This window comes from Scyliorhinus canicula, chromosome 5 (genome assembly GCF_902713615.1).
Source record: "Scyliorhinus canicula chromosome 5, sScyCan1.1, whole genome shotgun sequence".
NCBI classification, from domain to species: domain Eukaryota; kingdom Metazoa; phylum Chordata; class Chondrichthyes; order Carcharhiniformes; family Scyliorhinidae; genus Scyliorhinus; species Scyliorhinus canicula.
Window position 1 is genome coordinate 132,073,897 of NC_052150.1, and position 18,233 is coordinate 132,092,129.

Sequence of the window (18,233 nt, forward strand, 5' to 3'; positions counted from 1 at the left end):
AGAGTTAACTTTTCAAGTCAATAACTTTTCAACAGATTTCAATTTCTGATAAAAGGGTAAGAACATGGCTAAATTAATAAATGAATGCTTTATATCTGTCACAAAGTGGACGATGTGATGGTTACAGTAAAAAGAGGGCAGCACGGTAGCATAGTGGTTAGCACTGTTGCTTCACAGCGCCAGGGTCCCAGGTCCGATTCCCGGCTTGGGTGACTGTCTGTGTGGAGTCTGCATGCTCTCCCTGTGTTTGCATGGGTTAACTCTAGGTGCTCCAGTTTCCTCCCACAAGTCCCAAATACGTGCTGTTAGGTAATTTGGACATTCTGAATTCTCCGTCTGTGCACCCGAACAGGTGCCATAGTGTGGTGACTCGGGGCTTTTCACAGTGACTTCAATGCACTGTTAATGTAACCCTACTTGTGACAATAAAGATTATTATTAAGTTACGGAAATGATGATAATAGAGAAAGTGTACTAAAAATACTGAAAGTTGGGCAGCACGTGGCGCAGTGGGTTAGCCCTGCTGCCTCACGGCGCCGAGGTCCCAGGTTCGATCCTGGCTCTGGGTCACTGACCGTGTGGAATTTGCACATTCTCCCCGTGTTTGCGTGGGTTCACCCCCACAACTCAAAGATGTGCAGGATAGGTGGATTGGCCACGCAAAATTGCCCCTTAGTTGGAAAAAAATTAATTGGGTACTCTAAGTTTTAAAAAACCTGAAAGTTGCTCAATCACAGGTGGTCCAGATATACTGCATCCTAGTTTGCTGAAAGAAGTAAAGGTAGAAATAGCAGGAAAATTGGTCACAATCTTTTCATTCTCGTTAGGTATAATAGTGCCAGAGGACAGGATGGTTGCTAATGATATATCACTATTCAACAAAGGGAAAATAGATAAACCAGAAAACTACAGGAATCAACCCAAAATTGATGTCCGGGGCAGACAGTGGACTAGTAATACAGAGACCCAGGGTAATGCTCTGGGGGTCAGGGTTCGTATTCCACCACAGCAGATCAGAGAATCATCGAATCTACAGCACGGAGACAAGCACAGTTATTACAGCACAGTTTGGCCCAAACTGGTCTATGCCAACCAAAAAGCCCATCTAAGCTAACCCCATTTGACTACATTTGGCCCATATCCCTCTAAATCTTTCCTATCCATGTATCTGTCCAAATATCTTTCAAATGTTGTCAATGTCCCTGCCTCAACCACTTCCTCTAGTTCTTGATTCCTCAACCCTGGGAAAAAGACCTCTCATGATCTTATACACCTCTATAAGATCACCCATCAGTCTCCTACGCTCCAAAGAAAAAAGTCCTAGCCTGTCCAATCTCTCCCTATAACTCAGTCCCTTCAGTCCTGGCTACATCCTTGTAAATTTCTTCTGCACTCTCTCCAGTTTAATAACATCTTTCCTATAGCAAGGTGACCAAAACTGAACACAATATCCAGGTGCAGCCTCACCAATATCCTGTACAACTGCAACATACTTCCCAACTTCTATAGTCAATGCCGTGACTGATAAAGGCCAGCATGCCAAAAGCCTTCATTACTGCCCTATCTACCTATGACTCTACCTATAGAGAACTGTGCACCTGAACTCCAAGGTTCCTCTGTTCCACGATGCTCCCTCAGGTCCTACCATTCAACGTGAAAGTCTTACCTTGATTTGGCTTATCTGTATTGAACTCCATTTGCCATTTCTCAGCCCACTTCCCCAGCTGATCATGATCCTGCTGCAATTTTTAATAACCTTCCTCGATGTCTACAATACTACCTATTTTAGTGTCATCTGCAAACTTACTGATCATGTCATGTACATTCTCATCCAAATCGTTGATATAGATATCAAACAGCACTGACCCCTAAAGCTCACCACTAGTCACAGGCCTCCAGTCTTCCACCATTACCCTCTGTTTCCGACCATTAAGCCAATTGTTTATCCAATTTGCCTGCTCTCCCTGGATTCTAACCTTCCAGAGCAGCCTACCATGTGGAACTTTATCAAAGGCCTTACTGAAGTCCATATAGAATACGTTTACTGCTCTGCCTTCATCAACATTTCTGGTTACTACATCAAAGAACCATAACAAATTTGTACGGCATGATCTCCCTTGCACAAAGCTGTGCTGACTATTCCTAATAAAACCCTGGCTTTCTAAATGCCTGTAAATCATATCCCTGAATCCTCTCTGGTAATTTACCCACCACAGATGTTAGACTTACCGATCTATAATTCCCATGTTTTTATTTGCAGCCTTTCTTAAATAAGGGCACAACATTTGCTTCCCTCCAGTCTACCGGTGCCTCACCCACGGCTAACGATGATGCAAATATTTTAGCCATGGCTCCCGCAATTTCTTCTCTAGCCTCACACAGTGTTTTTGGATATACCTGGTCAGGGACAGCAGATTTATCCACCTTCATATATTTTAATATGTCCATCACCTCCTCTACTGTAATGCAAACTGTCCCCAATATATCGTCACTATCGTTCCCTGTCTTCTTGTCTTTCTCCACGGTAAACACAGAGATGAAATATTCATTGAGAACCTCGCCCATCTCCTGCGGTTCCACACATAAGTGTCCACTTTGGTCCTCGAGGATTCCTATTCTCTCTCTAGTTATTCTTTTTCCTCCAATATACTTAAAGATCCCTTTGGATTCAACTTAATCCTCTCGACCAAAGCTACCACATGCCCCCTATTGTCTTCCTAATTTCCTTCTTGAGTATACTCCTGTATCCCCGTACACCTCCAGGGATTCCAGCTGCTGGTACCCGAGCCATGCCTCCTTTTTCCTGGCCAAAACCTCAATATGTTTTGTCATCCAGGGTTCCCTACTCCTGCCAGCCTTGCCCTTCACCCTAACAGGAACGTATAGACCCTGAACTCAGGCTATTTCACTTTTAAAGGCCTCTCACTTGCCAGAAGTCCTATTACCCTCAAACAAGCTACTCCAATCAACCCTTGCAAGTTCTTGTCTAATTCTATCAAAATTTGCCTTGCTCCAATTCAGAACTTGCACCTGTAGACCAGCTTTGTCCTTTTCCATAATTATTTTAAAATTAAAAGAAGTATTGTCAGTGGTCCCAAAATGGTCCCCCAACGTCACCTCAGTCAGTTGACCTGCCCTATTTCCCCAAGAGTAGGTCAGGATTTGCCCTTTCCCGAGTAGGACCCTTGTACCCGAACAGGCGCTGGAATGTGGTGACTAGGGGCTTTTCAAAGTAACGTCATTGCAGTGTTCATGTAAGCCTACTTGTGACAATAAAGATTGTTATTATTATTACATACTGCCTGAGGAAACTTTCCTGCACACTTAAACTCCACCTCATCTAAGCCCTTAAAACTATGGCAGACCCAGTCTATGTTCGGAAAATTAAAATCCCCTACTGTGACAATCCTATTACTCTTGCAAGTCTCCCCAATCTCCCTGCAAATTTGTTCTTCTAATTCCCATTGACTATTTGGGGGCCTGTAGTACAACCCCAATAAGGTCACCATCCCATTCTTATTTCTTAGTGCCACCCACAAAGCCTCGCTGGATGATCCCTTGGTTATTTCATCTCTGAATACTACTGTGATGCTCCCCCTAATCAAAAATGCAACTCCCACTCCTCTCTTCCCTCCACCTCTGTCCCGCCTAAAGCACCTGTACCCTGGAACATTAAGCTGCCAGTCCTGTCCCTCCCTTAGCCATGTTTCAGTTATGGCTATAATATCCCAATCCCACGTACTTATCCATGCCCTGAGTTCATCAGCCTTACCCGTCAGCTCTCTTGCATTGAAATAGATGCAATTTAATCCAACAGGTTTTCCCTGCTCCCTGCCATGCTCCTGCCCATCATCTCTATTCAGCTTGTCGTTGCTGAGTACTGCATCTCTTTTCAGTCCCTCATTTGCTTCCCTGCTGCTGAGGATTTCACCCTCCCTACCAATCTTGTTTAAACCCTCCCTTTTAGCACTAGCAAATCTGTCCCCCAGGATATTGAATCCTCTCCAGTTCAGATGCAACCTGTCCCTCTTAAGCAGGTCACCTCTGCCCCAGAAAAGATCCCAATGATTTAAGAATCTGAATCCCTGCCAGTTGCACCAATTCTTTAGCCAAGCATTCATCTGCGACATTCGCCTGCTCTTACCCTCAGTAGCACGTGGCACTGGAAGTGATACAGAGATTACCACCTCGAAGTTCTGCTTCTTAACCTTTTTTCTAGCTCTATAATCATGCCTCAGGACCTCATCTCTTTTTCTATTTATGTTATTTGTGCCAACGTGCACAATGACTTCTGGCTGCTCCCCCTCCCTCTGGAGAATGATGAAATTTGAATTAAACAAAAAAGATCTGGAATTAATTGAAGTCTAATGATGATCATGAAACCATTGTTGATTGTCATAATCTGCCATCCTCACCTGGTCCGACCTACATGTGACTCCAGATCCACAGCATTATGGTTGTCTTAAATGCCCTTAATTCAAATGCAATTAGGGAAGCACAATCAATGCTGGCTCAGCCAGCGATACCCACAACCCACAAATGAAAATTGCAAAACTATCAGGGACAAACTTAACTTTCATTTGCAAATGCCTGGGTTAATGAAGGAGAACCAATATAAATTTTTAAAGTCAAATCATTTATGAGTATTTTGGTTGAATTATTTTGATGAGGTAATACAGAAGGTTGACCAAGGTATTGCAGTAGTTGTATATATGGAATTTCAAGGCATTCGACAATATGCCACATTTATAATAGTGTCATGGGAATGTCACTTTAAGAAATGTTTGTCTTCTCAAGCTGCTGTAGCGATGTCAATGTGTGGGTGGAGCTGAGCTCTGGCTCGGCTTTTTAGCTGCAAGCTGTTTTGGTAGCTAAGTTTTGATTTTGTTATCAGTTGGGGAACTGCATTCAAGCAAGAAGGTGTATTTTGATTTCTCTCTCTGCCAACTAAAGAATGTCTCCAGATCACTTGATGATGTCAAAGTAACACCTGTAAAGGGTTTTTTGACGTATGGATGTTGTTAGGAAAATTATGAAGGGTTACCTATAGAGTCTTGTATCTGTGGGGATTATCAGTGTTGGTAGTTGATAAAATGTTTACTGTGTTTATAAAATGTTATCTGGATTCATAGAATAAACATTGTTTTTGTTTAAACATACTTCAGATCTCTGTTGCATCACACCTGTAAAGTGGGCTCTTGTGCTCCCCATAACCAAAATCTCTTTAAAGTTGTTGATCTGGTGAACTCCATGAGTTGGTGTTCTCTAAACCCTGTCCCATAATAATAGATACACAGAAGATAGGAGCTAGAGGCGGCTTTTTGGCTCTTAGAGCCTGCTCCGTCATTCGTCACCATCATGGCAGATCATCCAACTCAATAGCATAATCCTGCTTTATCCCCATAGCCTTTGATCCCATTCTCCCCAAGTGCTATATCCAGCCACCTATTGAATATATTCAATGATTTAGCATCAACTACTTCCTGTGGTAATGAATTCCACAGGCTCACGACTTCACCATTCTGGGTAAAGAAATGTCTCCTCATCTCTGCCCAAAATGGTTTACCCCGAATCCTCAGACTGTGATCCCTGGTTCTGGACACACCCATCATTGGTAACATTTTCCCTGAATCTTCCTGTCTAGTCCTGTTAGAATTTTATAAGTCTCTATGAGATCCCCCCTCATTCGTCTGAACTCCAGCGATAACAATCCCAACCTAGTCAATCTCACCTCATATGACAGTCCCGCTATCCCTGGAATCAGTCTGGTAAACCGTCGCTGCACTCCCTCGAGAGCAAGAACATCCTTCCTCAGAGAAGGAGACCAAAACTGTACACAATACTCCAGGCGTGGCCTCACCAAGGCCCTGTACAACTGCAGCAACACATCCCTGCTCCTATACTCAAAACCTCTTGCAATGAAGGTCAACATACCATTAGCCTTCTTTACCGCCTGCTGGACCTGCATGCTTACCTTCAGCGACTGGTACACAAGGACACCCAGGTCCAGCTGCACACTCCCCTCTCCCAATTTACAACTACTCAGGTAGTAATCTGCCTTCCTGTTTTTGCTTCCAAAGTGAATAACTTCACACTTATCCAAATTATAGGAGGCTTATTCAGAAACTGGAAGCCCACGGAATTAAGAGTAAGTAGCAGTGTGATTACAAAATTGGCTCAGTGTCAGGAAGCAAATGGGGACAGTGGATGGTGTTTTTCAGATTGAGGTGGTTGGCAATGCTGTTTCCCAAAGGGTCAGTTTTGGATCCATTACTCTTTGCAATGTTTATAAATGACCTAGACTCGTGTGCATGAGGCCGCATTGCAAAATTTGCAGCCAATACAAAATTTGGAAAAGTAGTAGAGTAGATAGTGGTAAGGATAGTTATATGCTTTAGGGTGACATAGACAGGCTAGATTGGTTAGCTGGTCGGTTTGTGACGCGGAACGACAACAACAGAGCATGTGCAATTCATGTACTGGTTGAAGTCATCCATGAAGGCCTACCTTCTCAACCTTGTCCCTTGCCTGAGGTGTGGCGACCCCTACGTTAAATCAACACCAGTTAGCTCTCTTTCAAAAGTGGAGAGGAGTCTACAGTCCTCGACGACAATGGGAACTTTCATTTCAGTGAAATGGGCAGAGTATGGCAGATGTCATGAAAATGGAGAAGTGTGAAGTGATCCACCTTGTGAGGACTAACATGGAAATGCATTATACTTTATATTATCTTGCATTTAGACATGAACACAGGGATCTTGGTATCCCTATACACAGATCATTAAAGGTAGCAAAGCAAGCAGACCAAGGGGCTGGTTTAGCACAGGGATAAATCTCTGGCTTTGAAAGCAGACCAAGGCAGGCCAGCAGCACTGTTCAATTCCCGTACCAGCCTCCCCGAACAGGCGCCGGAATGTGGCGACTAGGGGCTTTTCACAGTAACTTCATTTGAAGCCTACTTGTGACAATAAGCGATTTTCATTTAGGGCAGCACGATAACATGGTGGTTAGCACAATTGCTTCACAGCTCCAGAGTCCCAGGTTCGATTCCCGGCTTGGTTCACTGTTTGTGCCGAGTTCTCCCTGTGTGTGCGTGGGTTTCCTCCGGGTGCTCTGGTTTCCTCCCACAGTCCAAAGATGTGCAGGTTAGGTGGATTGGCGATGCTAAATTGCCCTTAGTGTCCAAAATTGCCCTTATTGTTGGGTGCGGTTACTGGGTTATAGGCATAGAGTGGAGGAGTGGGTAGAGTGCTCTTTAAAAGATCCGGTGCAGACTCGATGGGCCGAATGGCCTCCTTCTGCACTGTAAATTCTATGTCTATGTCTAAGCATATGAAGTGGTTAAAAAGCATAATGGTTATTTAGGTTTATAAATGGAGGAGTGGAACAGATACATCAAAGGAAGCATGTTAGAACTTTACAAATTACTTGGTAGGCCTCCGGCTGGAATGCTATGCACAACTCAGGACAACACACTTCAAGAAAGATATAATGGCATGAAAAGGACACAAAAGAAGTTTATCAGGAGTTCAGCATCGATGAGACATTTCAGCTAAGAAGTTGGGAAAGTTAGGACTGTTCTCCTTGGAACTGAGAAAGTTAAGAAGTGATTCAATAGAATTTTCAAGATAGTGAAAGAGTTTGGTAGTCCAGTACCATAATCCATTATACCATATCAATTAAAAACTGGTGAGGGCATAGGAGAGGAGAGAACATGTGGGCAAGGGCACAGGAGAGCAAGGGCACAAGAGAGCAAGGGTAAAGGAGAGCGAGGGCAGAGGATGGAGAGGGCAGAGGATGGAGAGGGCAGAGGATGGGAGCTGGGGGCGAGGGCACAGGAGGGGAGGAGGAGGGAAGAGGGCACAGGAGGGGAGAACACAGGAGGGGAGAACACAGGAGGAAAGAGCGAGGGCACAGGAGATGGGCTGGAGGATGTGGGGCGTGAATCCCGCAACACTGCTCTGACGCCAGGCCGCTGATTCTCCGGCGACCGGAGAATCGGCGTCGGCGTGGTTGCCGGTGACTCTCCACGCTCGACAGGCCGAGGGGGGGGGGGGACTAGGCTAAGGGAAGGCTGGATTAGCCAGGTCTTCCACTCGGACTTGGACTCAAAGTCCAAGGGGGTGGCAATCATGATCAACAAGCGGGTACAATTTGAGGCGGAGGGCATAGCCCCAGACAGGGGGGGCAGGTACCTGATGGTAAGGGGCATTATTTTCCAGTAAGAATAACAGTATATTGTCAATTTATTGAGCAGTTTCTTTATTGTCGTCTCAGTGGTCACAGGGGTTATATGGTTTTTAGCAGCTTTTTCAGCAAGAAACAGGATATAAACAATGTCTAGCAAGCCAAAGGCATGGCAGGACGGGCAGCACGGTAGCATTGTGGATAGCGCAATTGTTTCACAACTCCAGGTCCCAGTTTCGATTCCGGCTTGGGTCACTGTCTGTGCGGAGTCTGCACATCCTCCCCGTGTGTGCATGGGTTTCCTCCGGGTGCTCCAGTTTCCTCCCACAGTCCAAAGATGTGCAGGTTAGGTGGATTGGCCATGATAAATTGCCCTTAGTGTCCAAAATTGCCCTTAGTGTTGGGTGGGGCTACTGGGTTATGGGGATAGGGTGGAGGTGTTGACCTTGGGTAAGGTGCTCTTTCCAAGAGCCGGTGCAGACTCGATGGGCCTAATGGCCTCCTTCTGCACTGTAAATTCTATGATAATCTATGATGTGATGCAGTGGCAATGCCCCTGTTCTGAAATCAAATCCTACTCCTGGACTTGATGGTCAAGCAAGGTGCATTCACAAGATGCAGAGTGATAATTTACCAAAATTCACTAGACACTAGGGTGGTCCCGTCGGATTGGAAATCAGCAAACGTGATGCCACTGTTTAAAAAAAGGAGGTAGACAGACAGCGGGTAATTATATGCCAGCTAGCTTAACTTCGGTAGTAGGGAAGATGCTGGAATCTATCATCAAGGAAGAAATAGCGAGGCATCTGGATGGAAATTGTCCCATTGGGCAGATGCAGCATGGGTTCATAAAGGGCAGGTCGTGCAGAGGAGATTCACTAGGTTAATCCCAGAGTTGAAGGGGTTGGATGACAAGGAGAGGTTGAGTAGACTGGGACTGTACTCGTTGGAATTTAGAAGGATGAGGGGGGATCTTATAGAAACATTTAAAATTATGAAGGGAATAGATAGGATAGATGCGGGCAGGTTGTTTCCACTGGCGGGTGAAAGCAGAACTAGGGGGCATAGCCTCAAAATAAGGGGAAGTAGATTTAGGACTGAGCTTTGGAGGAACTTCTTTACCCAAAGGGTTGTGAATCTATGGAATTCCTTGCCCAGTGAAGCAGTTGGGGCTCCTTCATTAAATGTTTTTAAGATAAAGATAGATAGTTTTTTGAACAATAAAGGGATTAAGGGTTAAGGTGTTCAGGCGGGAAAGTGGAGCTGAGTCCACAAAAGATCAGCCATGATCTCATTAAATGGAGGAGCAGGCTCGAGGAGCCAGATGGCCTACTCCTGCTCCTAGTTCTTATAACATGGCCAAAAGGGTTGAATATCAATTTGTAAATCATTTTGACAGATGCCAATGGCAGGCGGTAAGAGCAGGAGAGATTCCTGGTCAGCCATGTGATGAAAAGAAATTGAAGTTTCTACCATCGCGAAACATAGCTCCAGGCTACAACACACATGTAAATGAACCTTTGAAGGTGGTTATGTGGCCTAGATGGTTCGATGGCCAGTGTGGATCAAACTGGTGCAAAGAACATGAGGTTCAATCCCCATCTAGGTTGGTAATGAGACCAGCCTCCTTGCCCTACCCAGAGTGGAAATTGTGGCACAGAGGCAATTCAAGGAAGCGAAAATTAAATACTATCCTTGAGAATTTTGATTTCCATCAAACAGATTGATATGCTAGTACTGATTAAATACACAATCACTCACGTTCGATCCCAGGCCTTCGGATACTCCGGAAATGCTCACTTAAATATGCAAACCTGGATCCCGCCCAGTGAGGCCGAGATTCAGATCACAACATCTCTCGCGAGATTTCGTTAGATCTCACGAGGCGTCCTGAGCATCCTAAATCTCATGAGAGGCCTTGTCTCATCACCGAGTCGGGCGTGATGAGGCTGTTCGATCAGGCCTACTATATGTGCTGATCTTCCTTCACCCTCTACTATACCCTGAAAGCCTCCTTATAAATTTGTCACACAAGATTTCACTTTCACAAAACCATGTTGATTTTGCCTTATTGTATTATGATTTTCTAAATATCCTGCAACTAGTTTCTCAGGAATGGATTCAAGAATTTTCTCAATGACAAATGAGTGGAGGCTGAACGAGCATTTTATACAGGTTTATCATTACTTTGTTCCTTTGTACTCTGTGTACCTATTTATAAATACTTTATTAACCATGCTCTCAACTTGCCCTGCCACCTTTAATGATTTGTGAACAGAAATCCCAAGGTCACGCCACTCGACACGCCTTCAGATTTGTACACTTTATTTTACATTGCCTCTCCAAATTCTGGCTACCAAAATGAATAATTTCACACTTCTCTGCATTAAACGTCATCTGCCGATTTCACCAACCTGCCCATGTTCTTTTGAAGTTTAACACCACCTTCCTCAGAGTTCACAATACATCAAAGTCGATCTAGAGCATTAACGTATATCATAAAGATTTGGGATCCTAACACACATCCCTGGGGGACTACACCATAAACCTTCCTCAAGTCTGAAAAACAATTATTCACCACTACTCTTTATTTCCTGTCACTAGCCAATTTCATACCCATGTTGTTGCTGCCCCTTTTATTCTCTGAGCTCTAACCTTGCACACATCTCTGTTGTGTGGCACTTTATCAAGTGCCTTTTGGAAATCCATGTACACCAGATCAACAAAATTACCCTCACTCCCTGTAGCCCCATCAAAAACTCAAACAGAGTAGTTAAACTCAATTTTCCCTTAACAAATCCATGTCGGCTTTCCTTAATGAACCTGCATTTGGCCAAGTGCCTATTAAATTTGTCCTGATCATTGTTGCTAAAAGCTTCCCCATCATCAAGGTCAAGCTGATTCGACCTGTCGTTGCTGTGCTTTTCTTTACATTCTTTTTCTAACAAGTGTGTAACATTTGCTAATCTTCCAGTCATCTGCCAAATTAATGTGTTTGATAACTGGCTAGGTAACATGATAATCACCAACTAAAGGTAATTGAAAAGGGCTAAAAAGGGTCATGAAAAGTTATTGGCAAATAGGGTTAAGGAAAATCTCAAGGCTTTTTACATGTACATAAAAAGCAGGAAGGTAGCCAGGGAAAGGGTTGGCCCACTGAAGGACAGGGGAGGGAATCTATGTGTGGAGCCAAAGGAAATGGGCGAGGTAGCCTGGGTCACATTGAGATCCAAAAAGACAAGATGTTGGGCGTCTTGAAAAATATTACGGTGGATAAGTCCCCAGGGCCAGATGGGATCTGCCCCAGAATACTGAAGGAGGCAAGAGAGGAAATTGCTGAGGCCTTGATAGAAATCTTTGGATCCTCAATGTCTTCAGGTAATGTCCCCGAGGACTGGAGATTAGCCAATGTTGTTCCTTTGTTTAATAAGGGTAGCAAGGATAATCTAGGGAACTACAGGCCAGTGAGCCTTACATCAGTGGGAGGGAAATTACTGGAGAGAATTCTTCGAGACAGGATCTACTCCCATTTGGAAGCAAGGGGTCGTATTAGCGAGAGGCAGCACAGTTTTGTGAAGGAGAGGCCGCGTCTCATTAACTTGATAGAGTTTTTCGAGGTCACAAAGACGTTCGATGCAGGTAGAGCAGTGGATGTTGTCCATATGGACTTCAGTAAGGCCTTTGACAAGTTCCCTCATGGTAGACTGGTACAAAAGGTGAAGTCACACGGGATCAGAGGTGAGCTGGCAAGATGGATACAGAACTGGCTAGGTCATTGAAGGCAGAGAGTTGCAATGGAAGGGGACTTTTCTGAATGGAGGGCTGTGACTAGTAGTGTTCCGCAGGGATCAGTGCTGGGACCTTTGCTGTTCGTAATTTATATAAACGATTTGGAGGAAAATGTAACTGGTCTGATTAGTAAGTTTGCGGACGAGACAAAGGTTGGTGGAATTGTGGATAGCGATGAGGACGGTCAGAGGATACAGCAGGATTTAGATCGTTTGGAGACTTGGGCAGCAAGATGGCAGATGGAGTTTAATCCGGACAAATGTGAGGTAATGCATTTTGGAAGATCTAATACAGGTAGGGAATATACAGTGAATGGTAGAATCCTCAAGAGTATTGACAGTCAGAGAGATGTAGGTGTACAGGTACACAGGTCACCGAAAGGGGCAACACAGGTGGAGAAGGCAGTCAAGAAGGCATACAGCATGCTTGCCTTCATTGGCCGGAGTATTGAGTATAAAAAGTGGCAAGTCATGTTGCAGATGTATAGAAGCTTAGTTAGGCCACACTTGGAGTATAGTGTTCAATTCTGGTCGCCACACTACCAGAAGGATGTGCAGGCTTTAAAGCGGGTTCAGAAGAGATTTACCAGGATGTTGCCTGGTATGGAGGGCATTAGCTCTGAGGAGAGGTTGAATAAACTTGGTTTGTTCTCACTGGAACGAAGGAGGTTGAGGGACGACCTGATAGAGGTCTACAAAAGTATGAGGGACATAGACAGAGTGGATAGTCAGAGACTTTTTCCCAGGGTAGAGGGGTCAAAACTTGGGGGCATAGGTTTAAGGTGCGAGGGGTAAGGTTTAGAGGAGATGTGTGAGGCAAGTTTTTTTACACAAAGGGTAAAAGGGTGCCTGGAACTCGCTGCCGGAGAAGGTGGTGGAAGCAAGGACGATAGTGACGTTTAAGGGGCATCTTGACAAATACGTGAATAAGGTGGTAATAAGACATAGGAGTGGAAGTAAGGCCATTCGGCCCATCGAGTCCACTCCGCCATTCAATCATGGCTGATGGGCATTTCAACTCCACCTACCAGCATTCTCCCCGTAGCCCTTAATTCCTCGCGACATCAAGAATTTATCTATCTCTGCCTTGAAGCCATTTAGCGTCCCGGCCTCCACTGCACTCCGCGGCAATGAATTCCACAGGCCCACCACTCTCTGGCTGAAGAAATGTCTCCGCATTTCTGTTCTGAATTTACCCCCTCTAATTCTAAGGCTGTGCCCACAGGTCCTCGTCTCCTCGCCTAACGGAAACAGTTTCTTTGCGTCCACCCTTTCTAAGCCATGTATTATTTGTAAGTTTCTATTAGATCTCCCCTTAATCTTCTAAACTCCAATGAATACAATCCCAGGATCCTCAGCTGTTCATCATATGTTAGACCCGCCATTCCAGGGATCATCCGTGTGAATCTCCGCTGGACACGCTCCAGTGCCAGTATGTCCTTCCTGAGATGTGGGGCCCAAAACTGGACACAGTACTCCAAATGGGGCCCAACCAGAGCCTTATAAAGGCTCAGTAGCACATCGCTGCTTTTATATTCCAACCCTCTTGAGATAAATGACAACATTGCATTCGCTTTCTTAATCACAGATTCAACCTGCATGTTTACCTTTAGGGAATCCTCGACTAGCACTCCCAGATCCCTTTGTACTTTGGCATTATGAATTTTCTCACCGTTTAGAAAGTAGTCTATGCTTGGATTCTTTTTTCCCCAAAGTGCAAGACCTCACATTTTCTCACATTGAATTGCATCAGCCATTTCCTGCACCACTCTCCCAAACTGTCTAGATCCTTCTGCAGCCTCCCCACTTCCTCAGCACTACCTGCCTGACCACCTAACTTCGTATCATCGGCAAACTTCGCTAGAATAGAATAGAATAGAATAGAGGGATACAGACCCCAGAAGTGTAGAAAATTTTAGTTTAAACGGGCAGCATGGTCGTCGCAGGCTTGGAAGGCCGAAGGCCCTGTTCCTGTGCTGTACTTTTCTTTGTTCTTTGAAAATACATATTGTGTGTAATGGTAGCGTCCCTACCTCTGGGCCAGGAACTCTAGATTCAAGTCCCACCCTAGGACTTGGTGGTCATGGATGGTGCATTCATAACGCGGCCAAACAAGTTAATTATCAGCCTGTAAATCCTTCCAACACCCCTGATGGCAGGCGGTAAGAGAAGGGTGTTTCTGTCAGCAGATGCAGTGTTCCAAGGGGGAGGGGGTGGGGGGGGGGGGGGGGGGGGGCATTGTTGTTGTATGGTTGAGGTGTGTGAAGATTGGGCTGGGGGTGAAATGTTTATTTTACCATGTTGATGTCATTGTTTATGTTAGTTGTAAAATGTTTGAAATACCTCAATAAAATATTATTTAAAAACAAAGAGAGGAGGAGTTTACTGATCAATCATACTGCAGAAGGCAAGGGCAGACCACAATCATGGAGTAATCCAACAGAAATCCATGGACGCCAACACCCTCTCAGGGCATGGTACCTGAAGGAGGAAGAGGTTCAATAAATCCACCTTTTTACTCTATCACAGATGCTTTAGGTGACTTATGTTCATTCTGTGGTAGCGGTGTTGAATCATAGCTGTGTTTGAGCCCAGAGTGAGAGGTCCAGTCACCTTTACATGTGCTTTTGCAGAAGTAGCGAATTAAGTTTAGCACAGAAATATGGTGATGTGTTACCCATTTGATAGGGAAATAGAAACAATGGGCGGAATCTTCCATTCCGGAGACAAAGTGTAGAGGCAGGCGGGAATTCACACATGGAAGCTCATTAATTATGCATAAGCGAGCAACTCTCAGGAACACATAGTGGGGCTGGCACTAATCTGTCCGCCCCACTGTTACCTAATGGGCACAACACCAGATTAAAGTCCAACAGGTTTGTTTCGAATCACTAGCTTTCAGAGCACAGCTCCTTCCTCAGGTGAATCCACTCCCGATTCATTGTGCCCATGCCAGTCTAACGCCGGAAACTCCACATCATGGTTACCTAATGGAGCCAAAGGTCCGGTTGTCATTTTTAAATGCCACCCGAATGCAGATTACTCTCAGCAGACTACTCTCAGCAGACCAGCTGTGTGCAGGAAACTTCTTGAAATGGTTCCACTGGAAAAAAAAGGCTGCTCCCGGGTGCAACAATGACTCCCTTGAGGCCCTCATCAGATACCTGGGAACCCCACCACCTGGAGGTCCCCTCCAAGTCACTCACCAACCTGACTTGGAAATATATCGCCGCTCCTTCACTTACGCAGGGGCAACATCCTGAAACTCCCTCCCAAACAGCACAGTGGGTGTTCCTGCACCTCAAGGACTGCAGCGGTTCAAGAAGGCAACTCACCAACACCTTCTGAAGGGCAACTAGGGATGGGCAATAAATGCTGGCCAAACCAGTTACGCCCACATCCCATAAATTATTATTTTTTTTAAAATCTGAGATGTTTGTCAACAGGAGGATGTCCTCTAACTGAGGGATGGCTCCAGGAGGCCCGCCAGCCTCCCCTCGCCAGTATGGGAGACGGTTGCAAGAGAGGTCAGCTTGTTGGGCACCCACCTAAGAAATGCTATCCAGTGCAGAACCAAAAGGAATAATCTCAACCATTTGGGCAGGATAAGTCAACCTTCAGCTCACTCCAATCTCTCACATAACATTATACACTCAAAAGATTACACTGTTCAAAGATCTCACATAGCGTTAGCCAGGAAGAAATCAGCACTGATTTTCACACGGACAGGTAAACATCACCAGTATCTCATCGATCAAGCTGCATAAATTCTATCCTCAGCCCTTACTGGGAGGGATCAGCAATTACAGCAGGCATGGATGCTTCCCATCCTCCCCTCCATTTCTTCTCATCATGCTCCATTCCACTTATCTTCATGCAGGCCAATCTTGTCCACAACCAGAAGGTAATATCCCAGATGGGAGGAGGAACAGCCAACATCCAGGAGCTGTCTGAATTTGAGGAGGATGCTGCCGTGTTGGCAGACAAAGACAAAAATCGCTCCTGTGGGGAAGGCAAGATCGTCTCTTCCCAACAAGCCAGGACGGATGAGCCCTCAAGGAGTTGGTCACATCCTGATAAGCACGGTGAATGACTTGCAATGTTGATTTCTGCCTGCTTATGAACTAAATCTATCTTGTCTCTCTTCTAGATACAGACAGACCACCATACCAACCATAAACCCCAGACTGCAGGCCATCTCAGAGGAGGATGCATAAAATTAAGGTACATCACAGCATTCACCTGCACACTTCATCAGTGCAGAAACACACATCCCGGTGGGTCATGGATCCAGATTAGGCTCGGGGTCACATTTTGGCAAACACCTTATAGACATTGAGATCAGCACCCATTGAGTCCGAGTTGGATGATGAGCCTCTGCAAGCGGCCGTATCGAACCATGCTGGAAATGCAACGACAAGCGGAAGGAAAACAGGTAGAGTTGCGAAAGGCAATCAGACTAGAACGAAGGATTGGGGAGTCTATCTACTTTCTGTCTGATGTAGGGGCTCCAACATGCAAGTGCCTCAAAGTCTCCATGGGAAGGGATTCTTGATCCAACAGATACTGCTGGATTTGTGCTCAAAGCTGTGATAGGCAGTGTTGGGGCCCATCAGTGGCTGGTCATGAGAAAGATGTAGCGATAGGGTTCGAAAAATTATAAAACTTTGATATCACTTCTGAGTCACAGATATTCAATCACTACATATATCATGTAACTTTGGAAATATATTTGTTGTTCATAAGAACAGTCTCATCTTCTGAAAGCATTGTGCGTATACATATATGCATCTTCTTATTAAGAGGGTGAGCCATGCTTCCACTCAAGAGTTCACCTCCATTTGTGAGACTCTCATTCACATGTGATGTGTAGCTGAGTCATGATAGATACTCAACCGTTGCAAAGTATGTCAAACTCTCTGTTGGAAGTGTTTGTAATATGTGTTGCTAGCCTCTACTGCTTACAAGATAACATGGAGTTAGGTGTGCCTTGGAGGGTTAGCTGAAGTTTTTCTGAAAATTAGACTTCTGTCTTTATCGGTGGTGCCAAAGCACAAGACCTGCAGCCATGATGATCTCTTCAACCATGCATGTACCTCAGTGTTCACGAAGTCAACTCTTTCGACATAGCGTTTTCACTTCCCAGGGCCCACAGACACAGATTGCGCCGCTATCCTTTCCAAAGATTACGGTCTGGTGAATCAACAAGGTTGAAGTTTCAAGTCCAAAAGCTGAACTTGCTCTCAACGTTACTGCTTGCAAAGACCTTTCAGTGCACTGGCATAGCAGTAAGGGACAGGAAGAGTATGGCCGTGTGCCATTGCCTGCACCTTAATCCTGCTGGAATTTTATGACCATTAGTGTGGTATGGTCTCATCTTCCACAGCGTGCTCCTCATGGTATCATCCGGTGGAAACTGACCAACATCTCCCAATTCAGGTTCCCACCCTTCTGTTCTTCACTGTCCAATGAGCTCTCAAATTCCTCCATGTCTCCCTCTCGACTCCTTTGAAGTGCCAGGTTGTATAGGGCACAACAGGCCATGATTATGCAGTCACCTTCTGAGGAGAGGACTGCAAGCCCCACCCGAGTGGTCCAAACATCAGAAGTGCATCTTCGGGATGCCAATGGTCTTATTGACAATGGATTATGATGGCCTATGCGCTGCACTGCACCACTTCTCCCAGTAACTCATAAGATGACGCATGGGTGTGTAGAGTCATTGTTTGATGGGATACCCCTTATCGCCAAACAGCCAGCCCTGCAATTGCTGAGGTCCTTCAAATATTAGAGACACCTGGGAGTGACTCATGATGTGAGAGGCATGGGAACTCTCAGGGTACCTTCTCTGAACTTTTTCTAATGCATTTGCATCTTTCCTTATATAAGGAAAGCAGTACTGTACACAATACTCCAGATGTAGAGCCCTGTACAACTGAAGCACAACCTCCTTACCTTTATAATTAATTTCCCCTCACAATAAATGATAACATTCTATTAGCTTTCCTAATTATTTGCTATATCTGTATACTAGCCTTTTGTGATTCCTATATACTAGCATACTCGGATCCCTCTGCAACTCAAGAGCTCTGCAGTCTCTCACCATTTAGATAAGCTTATTTTTTGTTATTCCTGCCAAAATGGGCAATTTCACATTTGCCCACAATACCCCATTATCATATTTTTGCCCACTCACTTAACCCATCTATGCCCCTTTGAGGCCTCCTTACATCCTCTTCACAATTTACTTTCCTACCT

General features: G+C 45.0%; 1 protein-coding gene across 3 annotated transcripts in view; it reads right to left on the bottom strand.

The window, feature by feature from the left end:
• Positions 1 to 18,233, bottom strand: part of LOC119966276 (tyrosine-protein phosphatase non-receptor type 3-like) — a 132,434-nt gene that overhangs the window by 20,255 nt on the left and 93,946 nt on the right. The window lies entirely within an intron of this gene.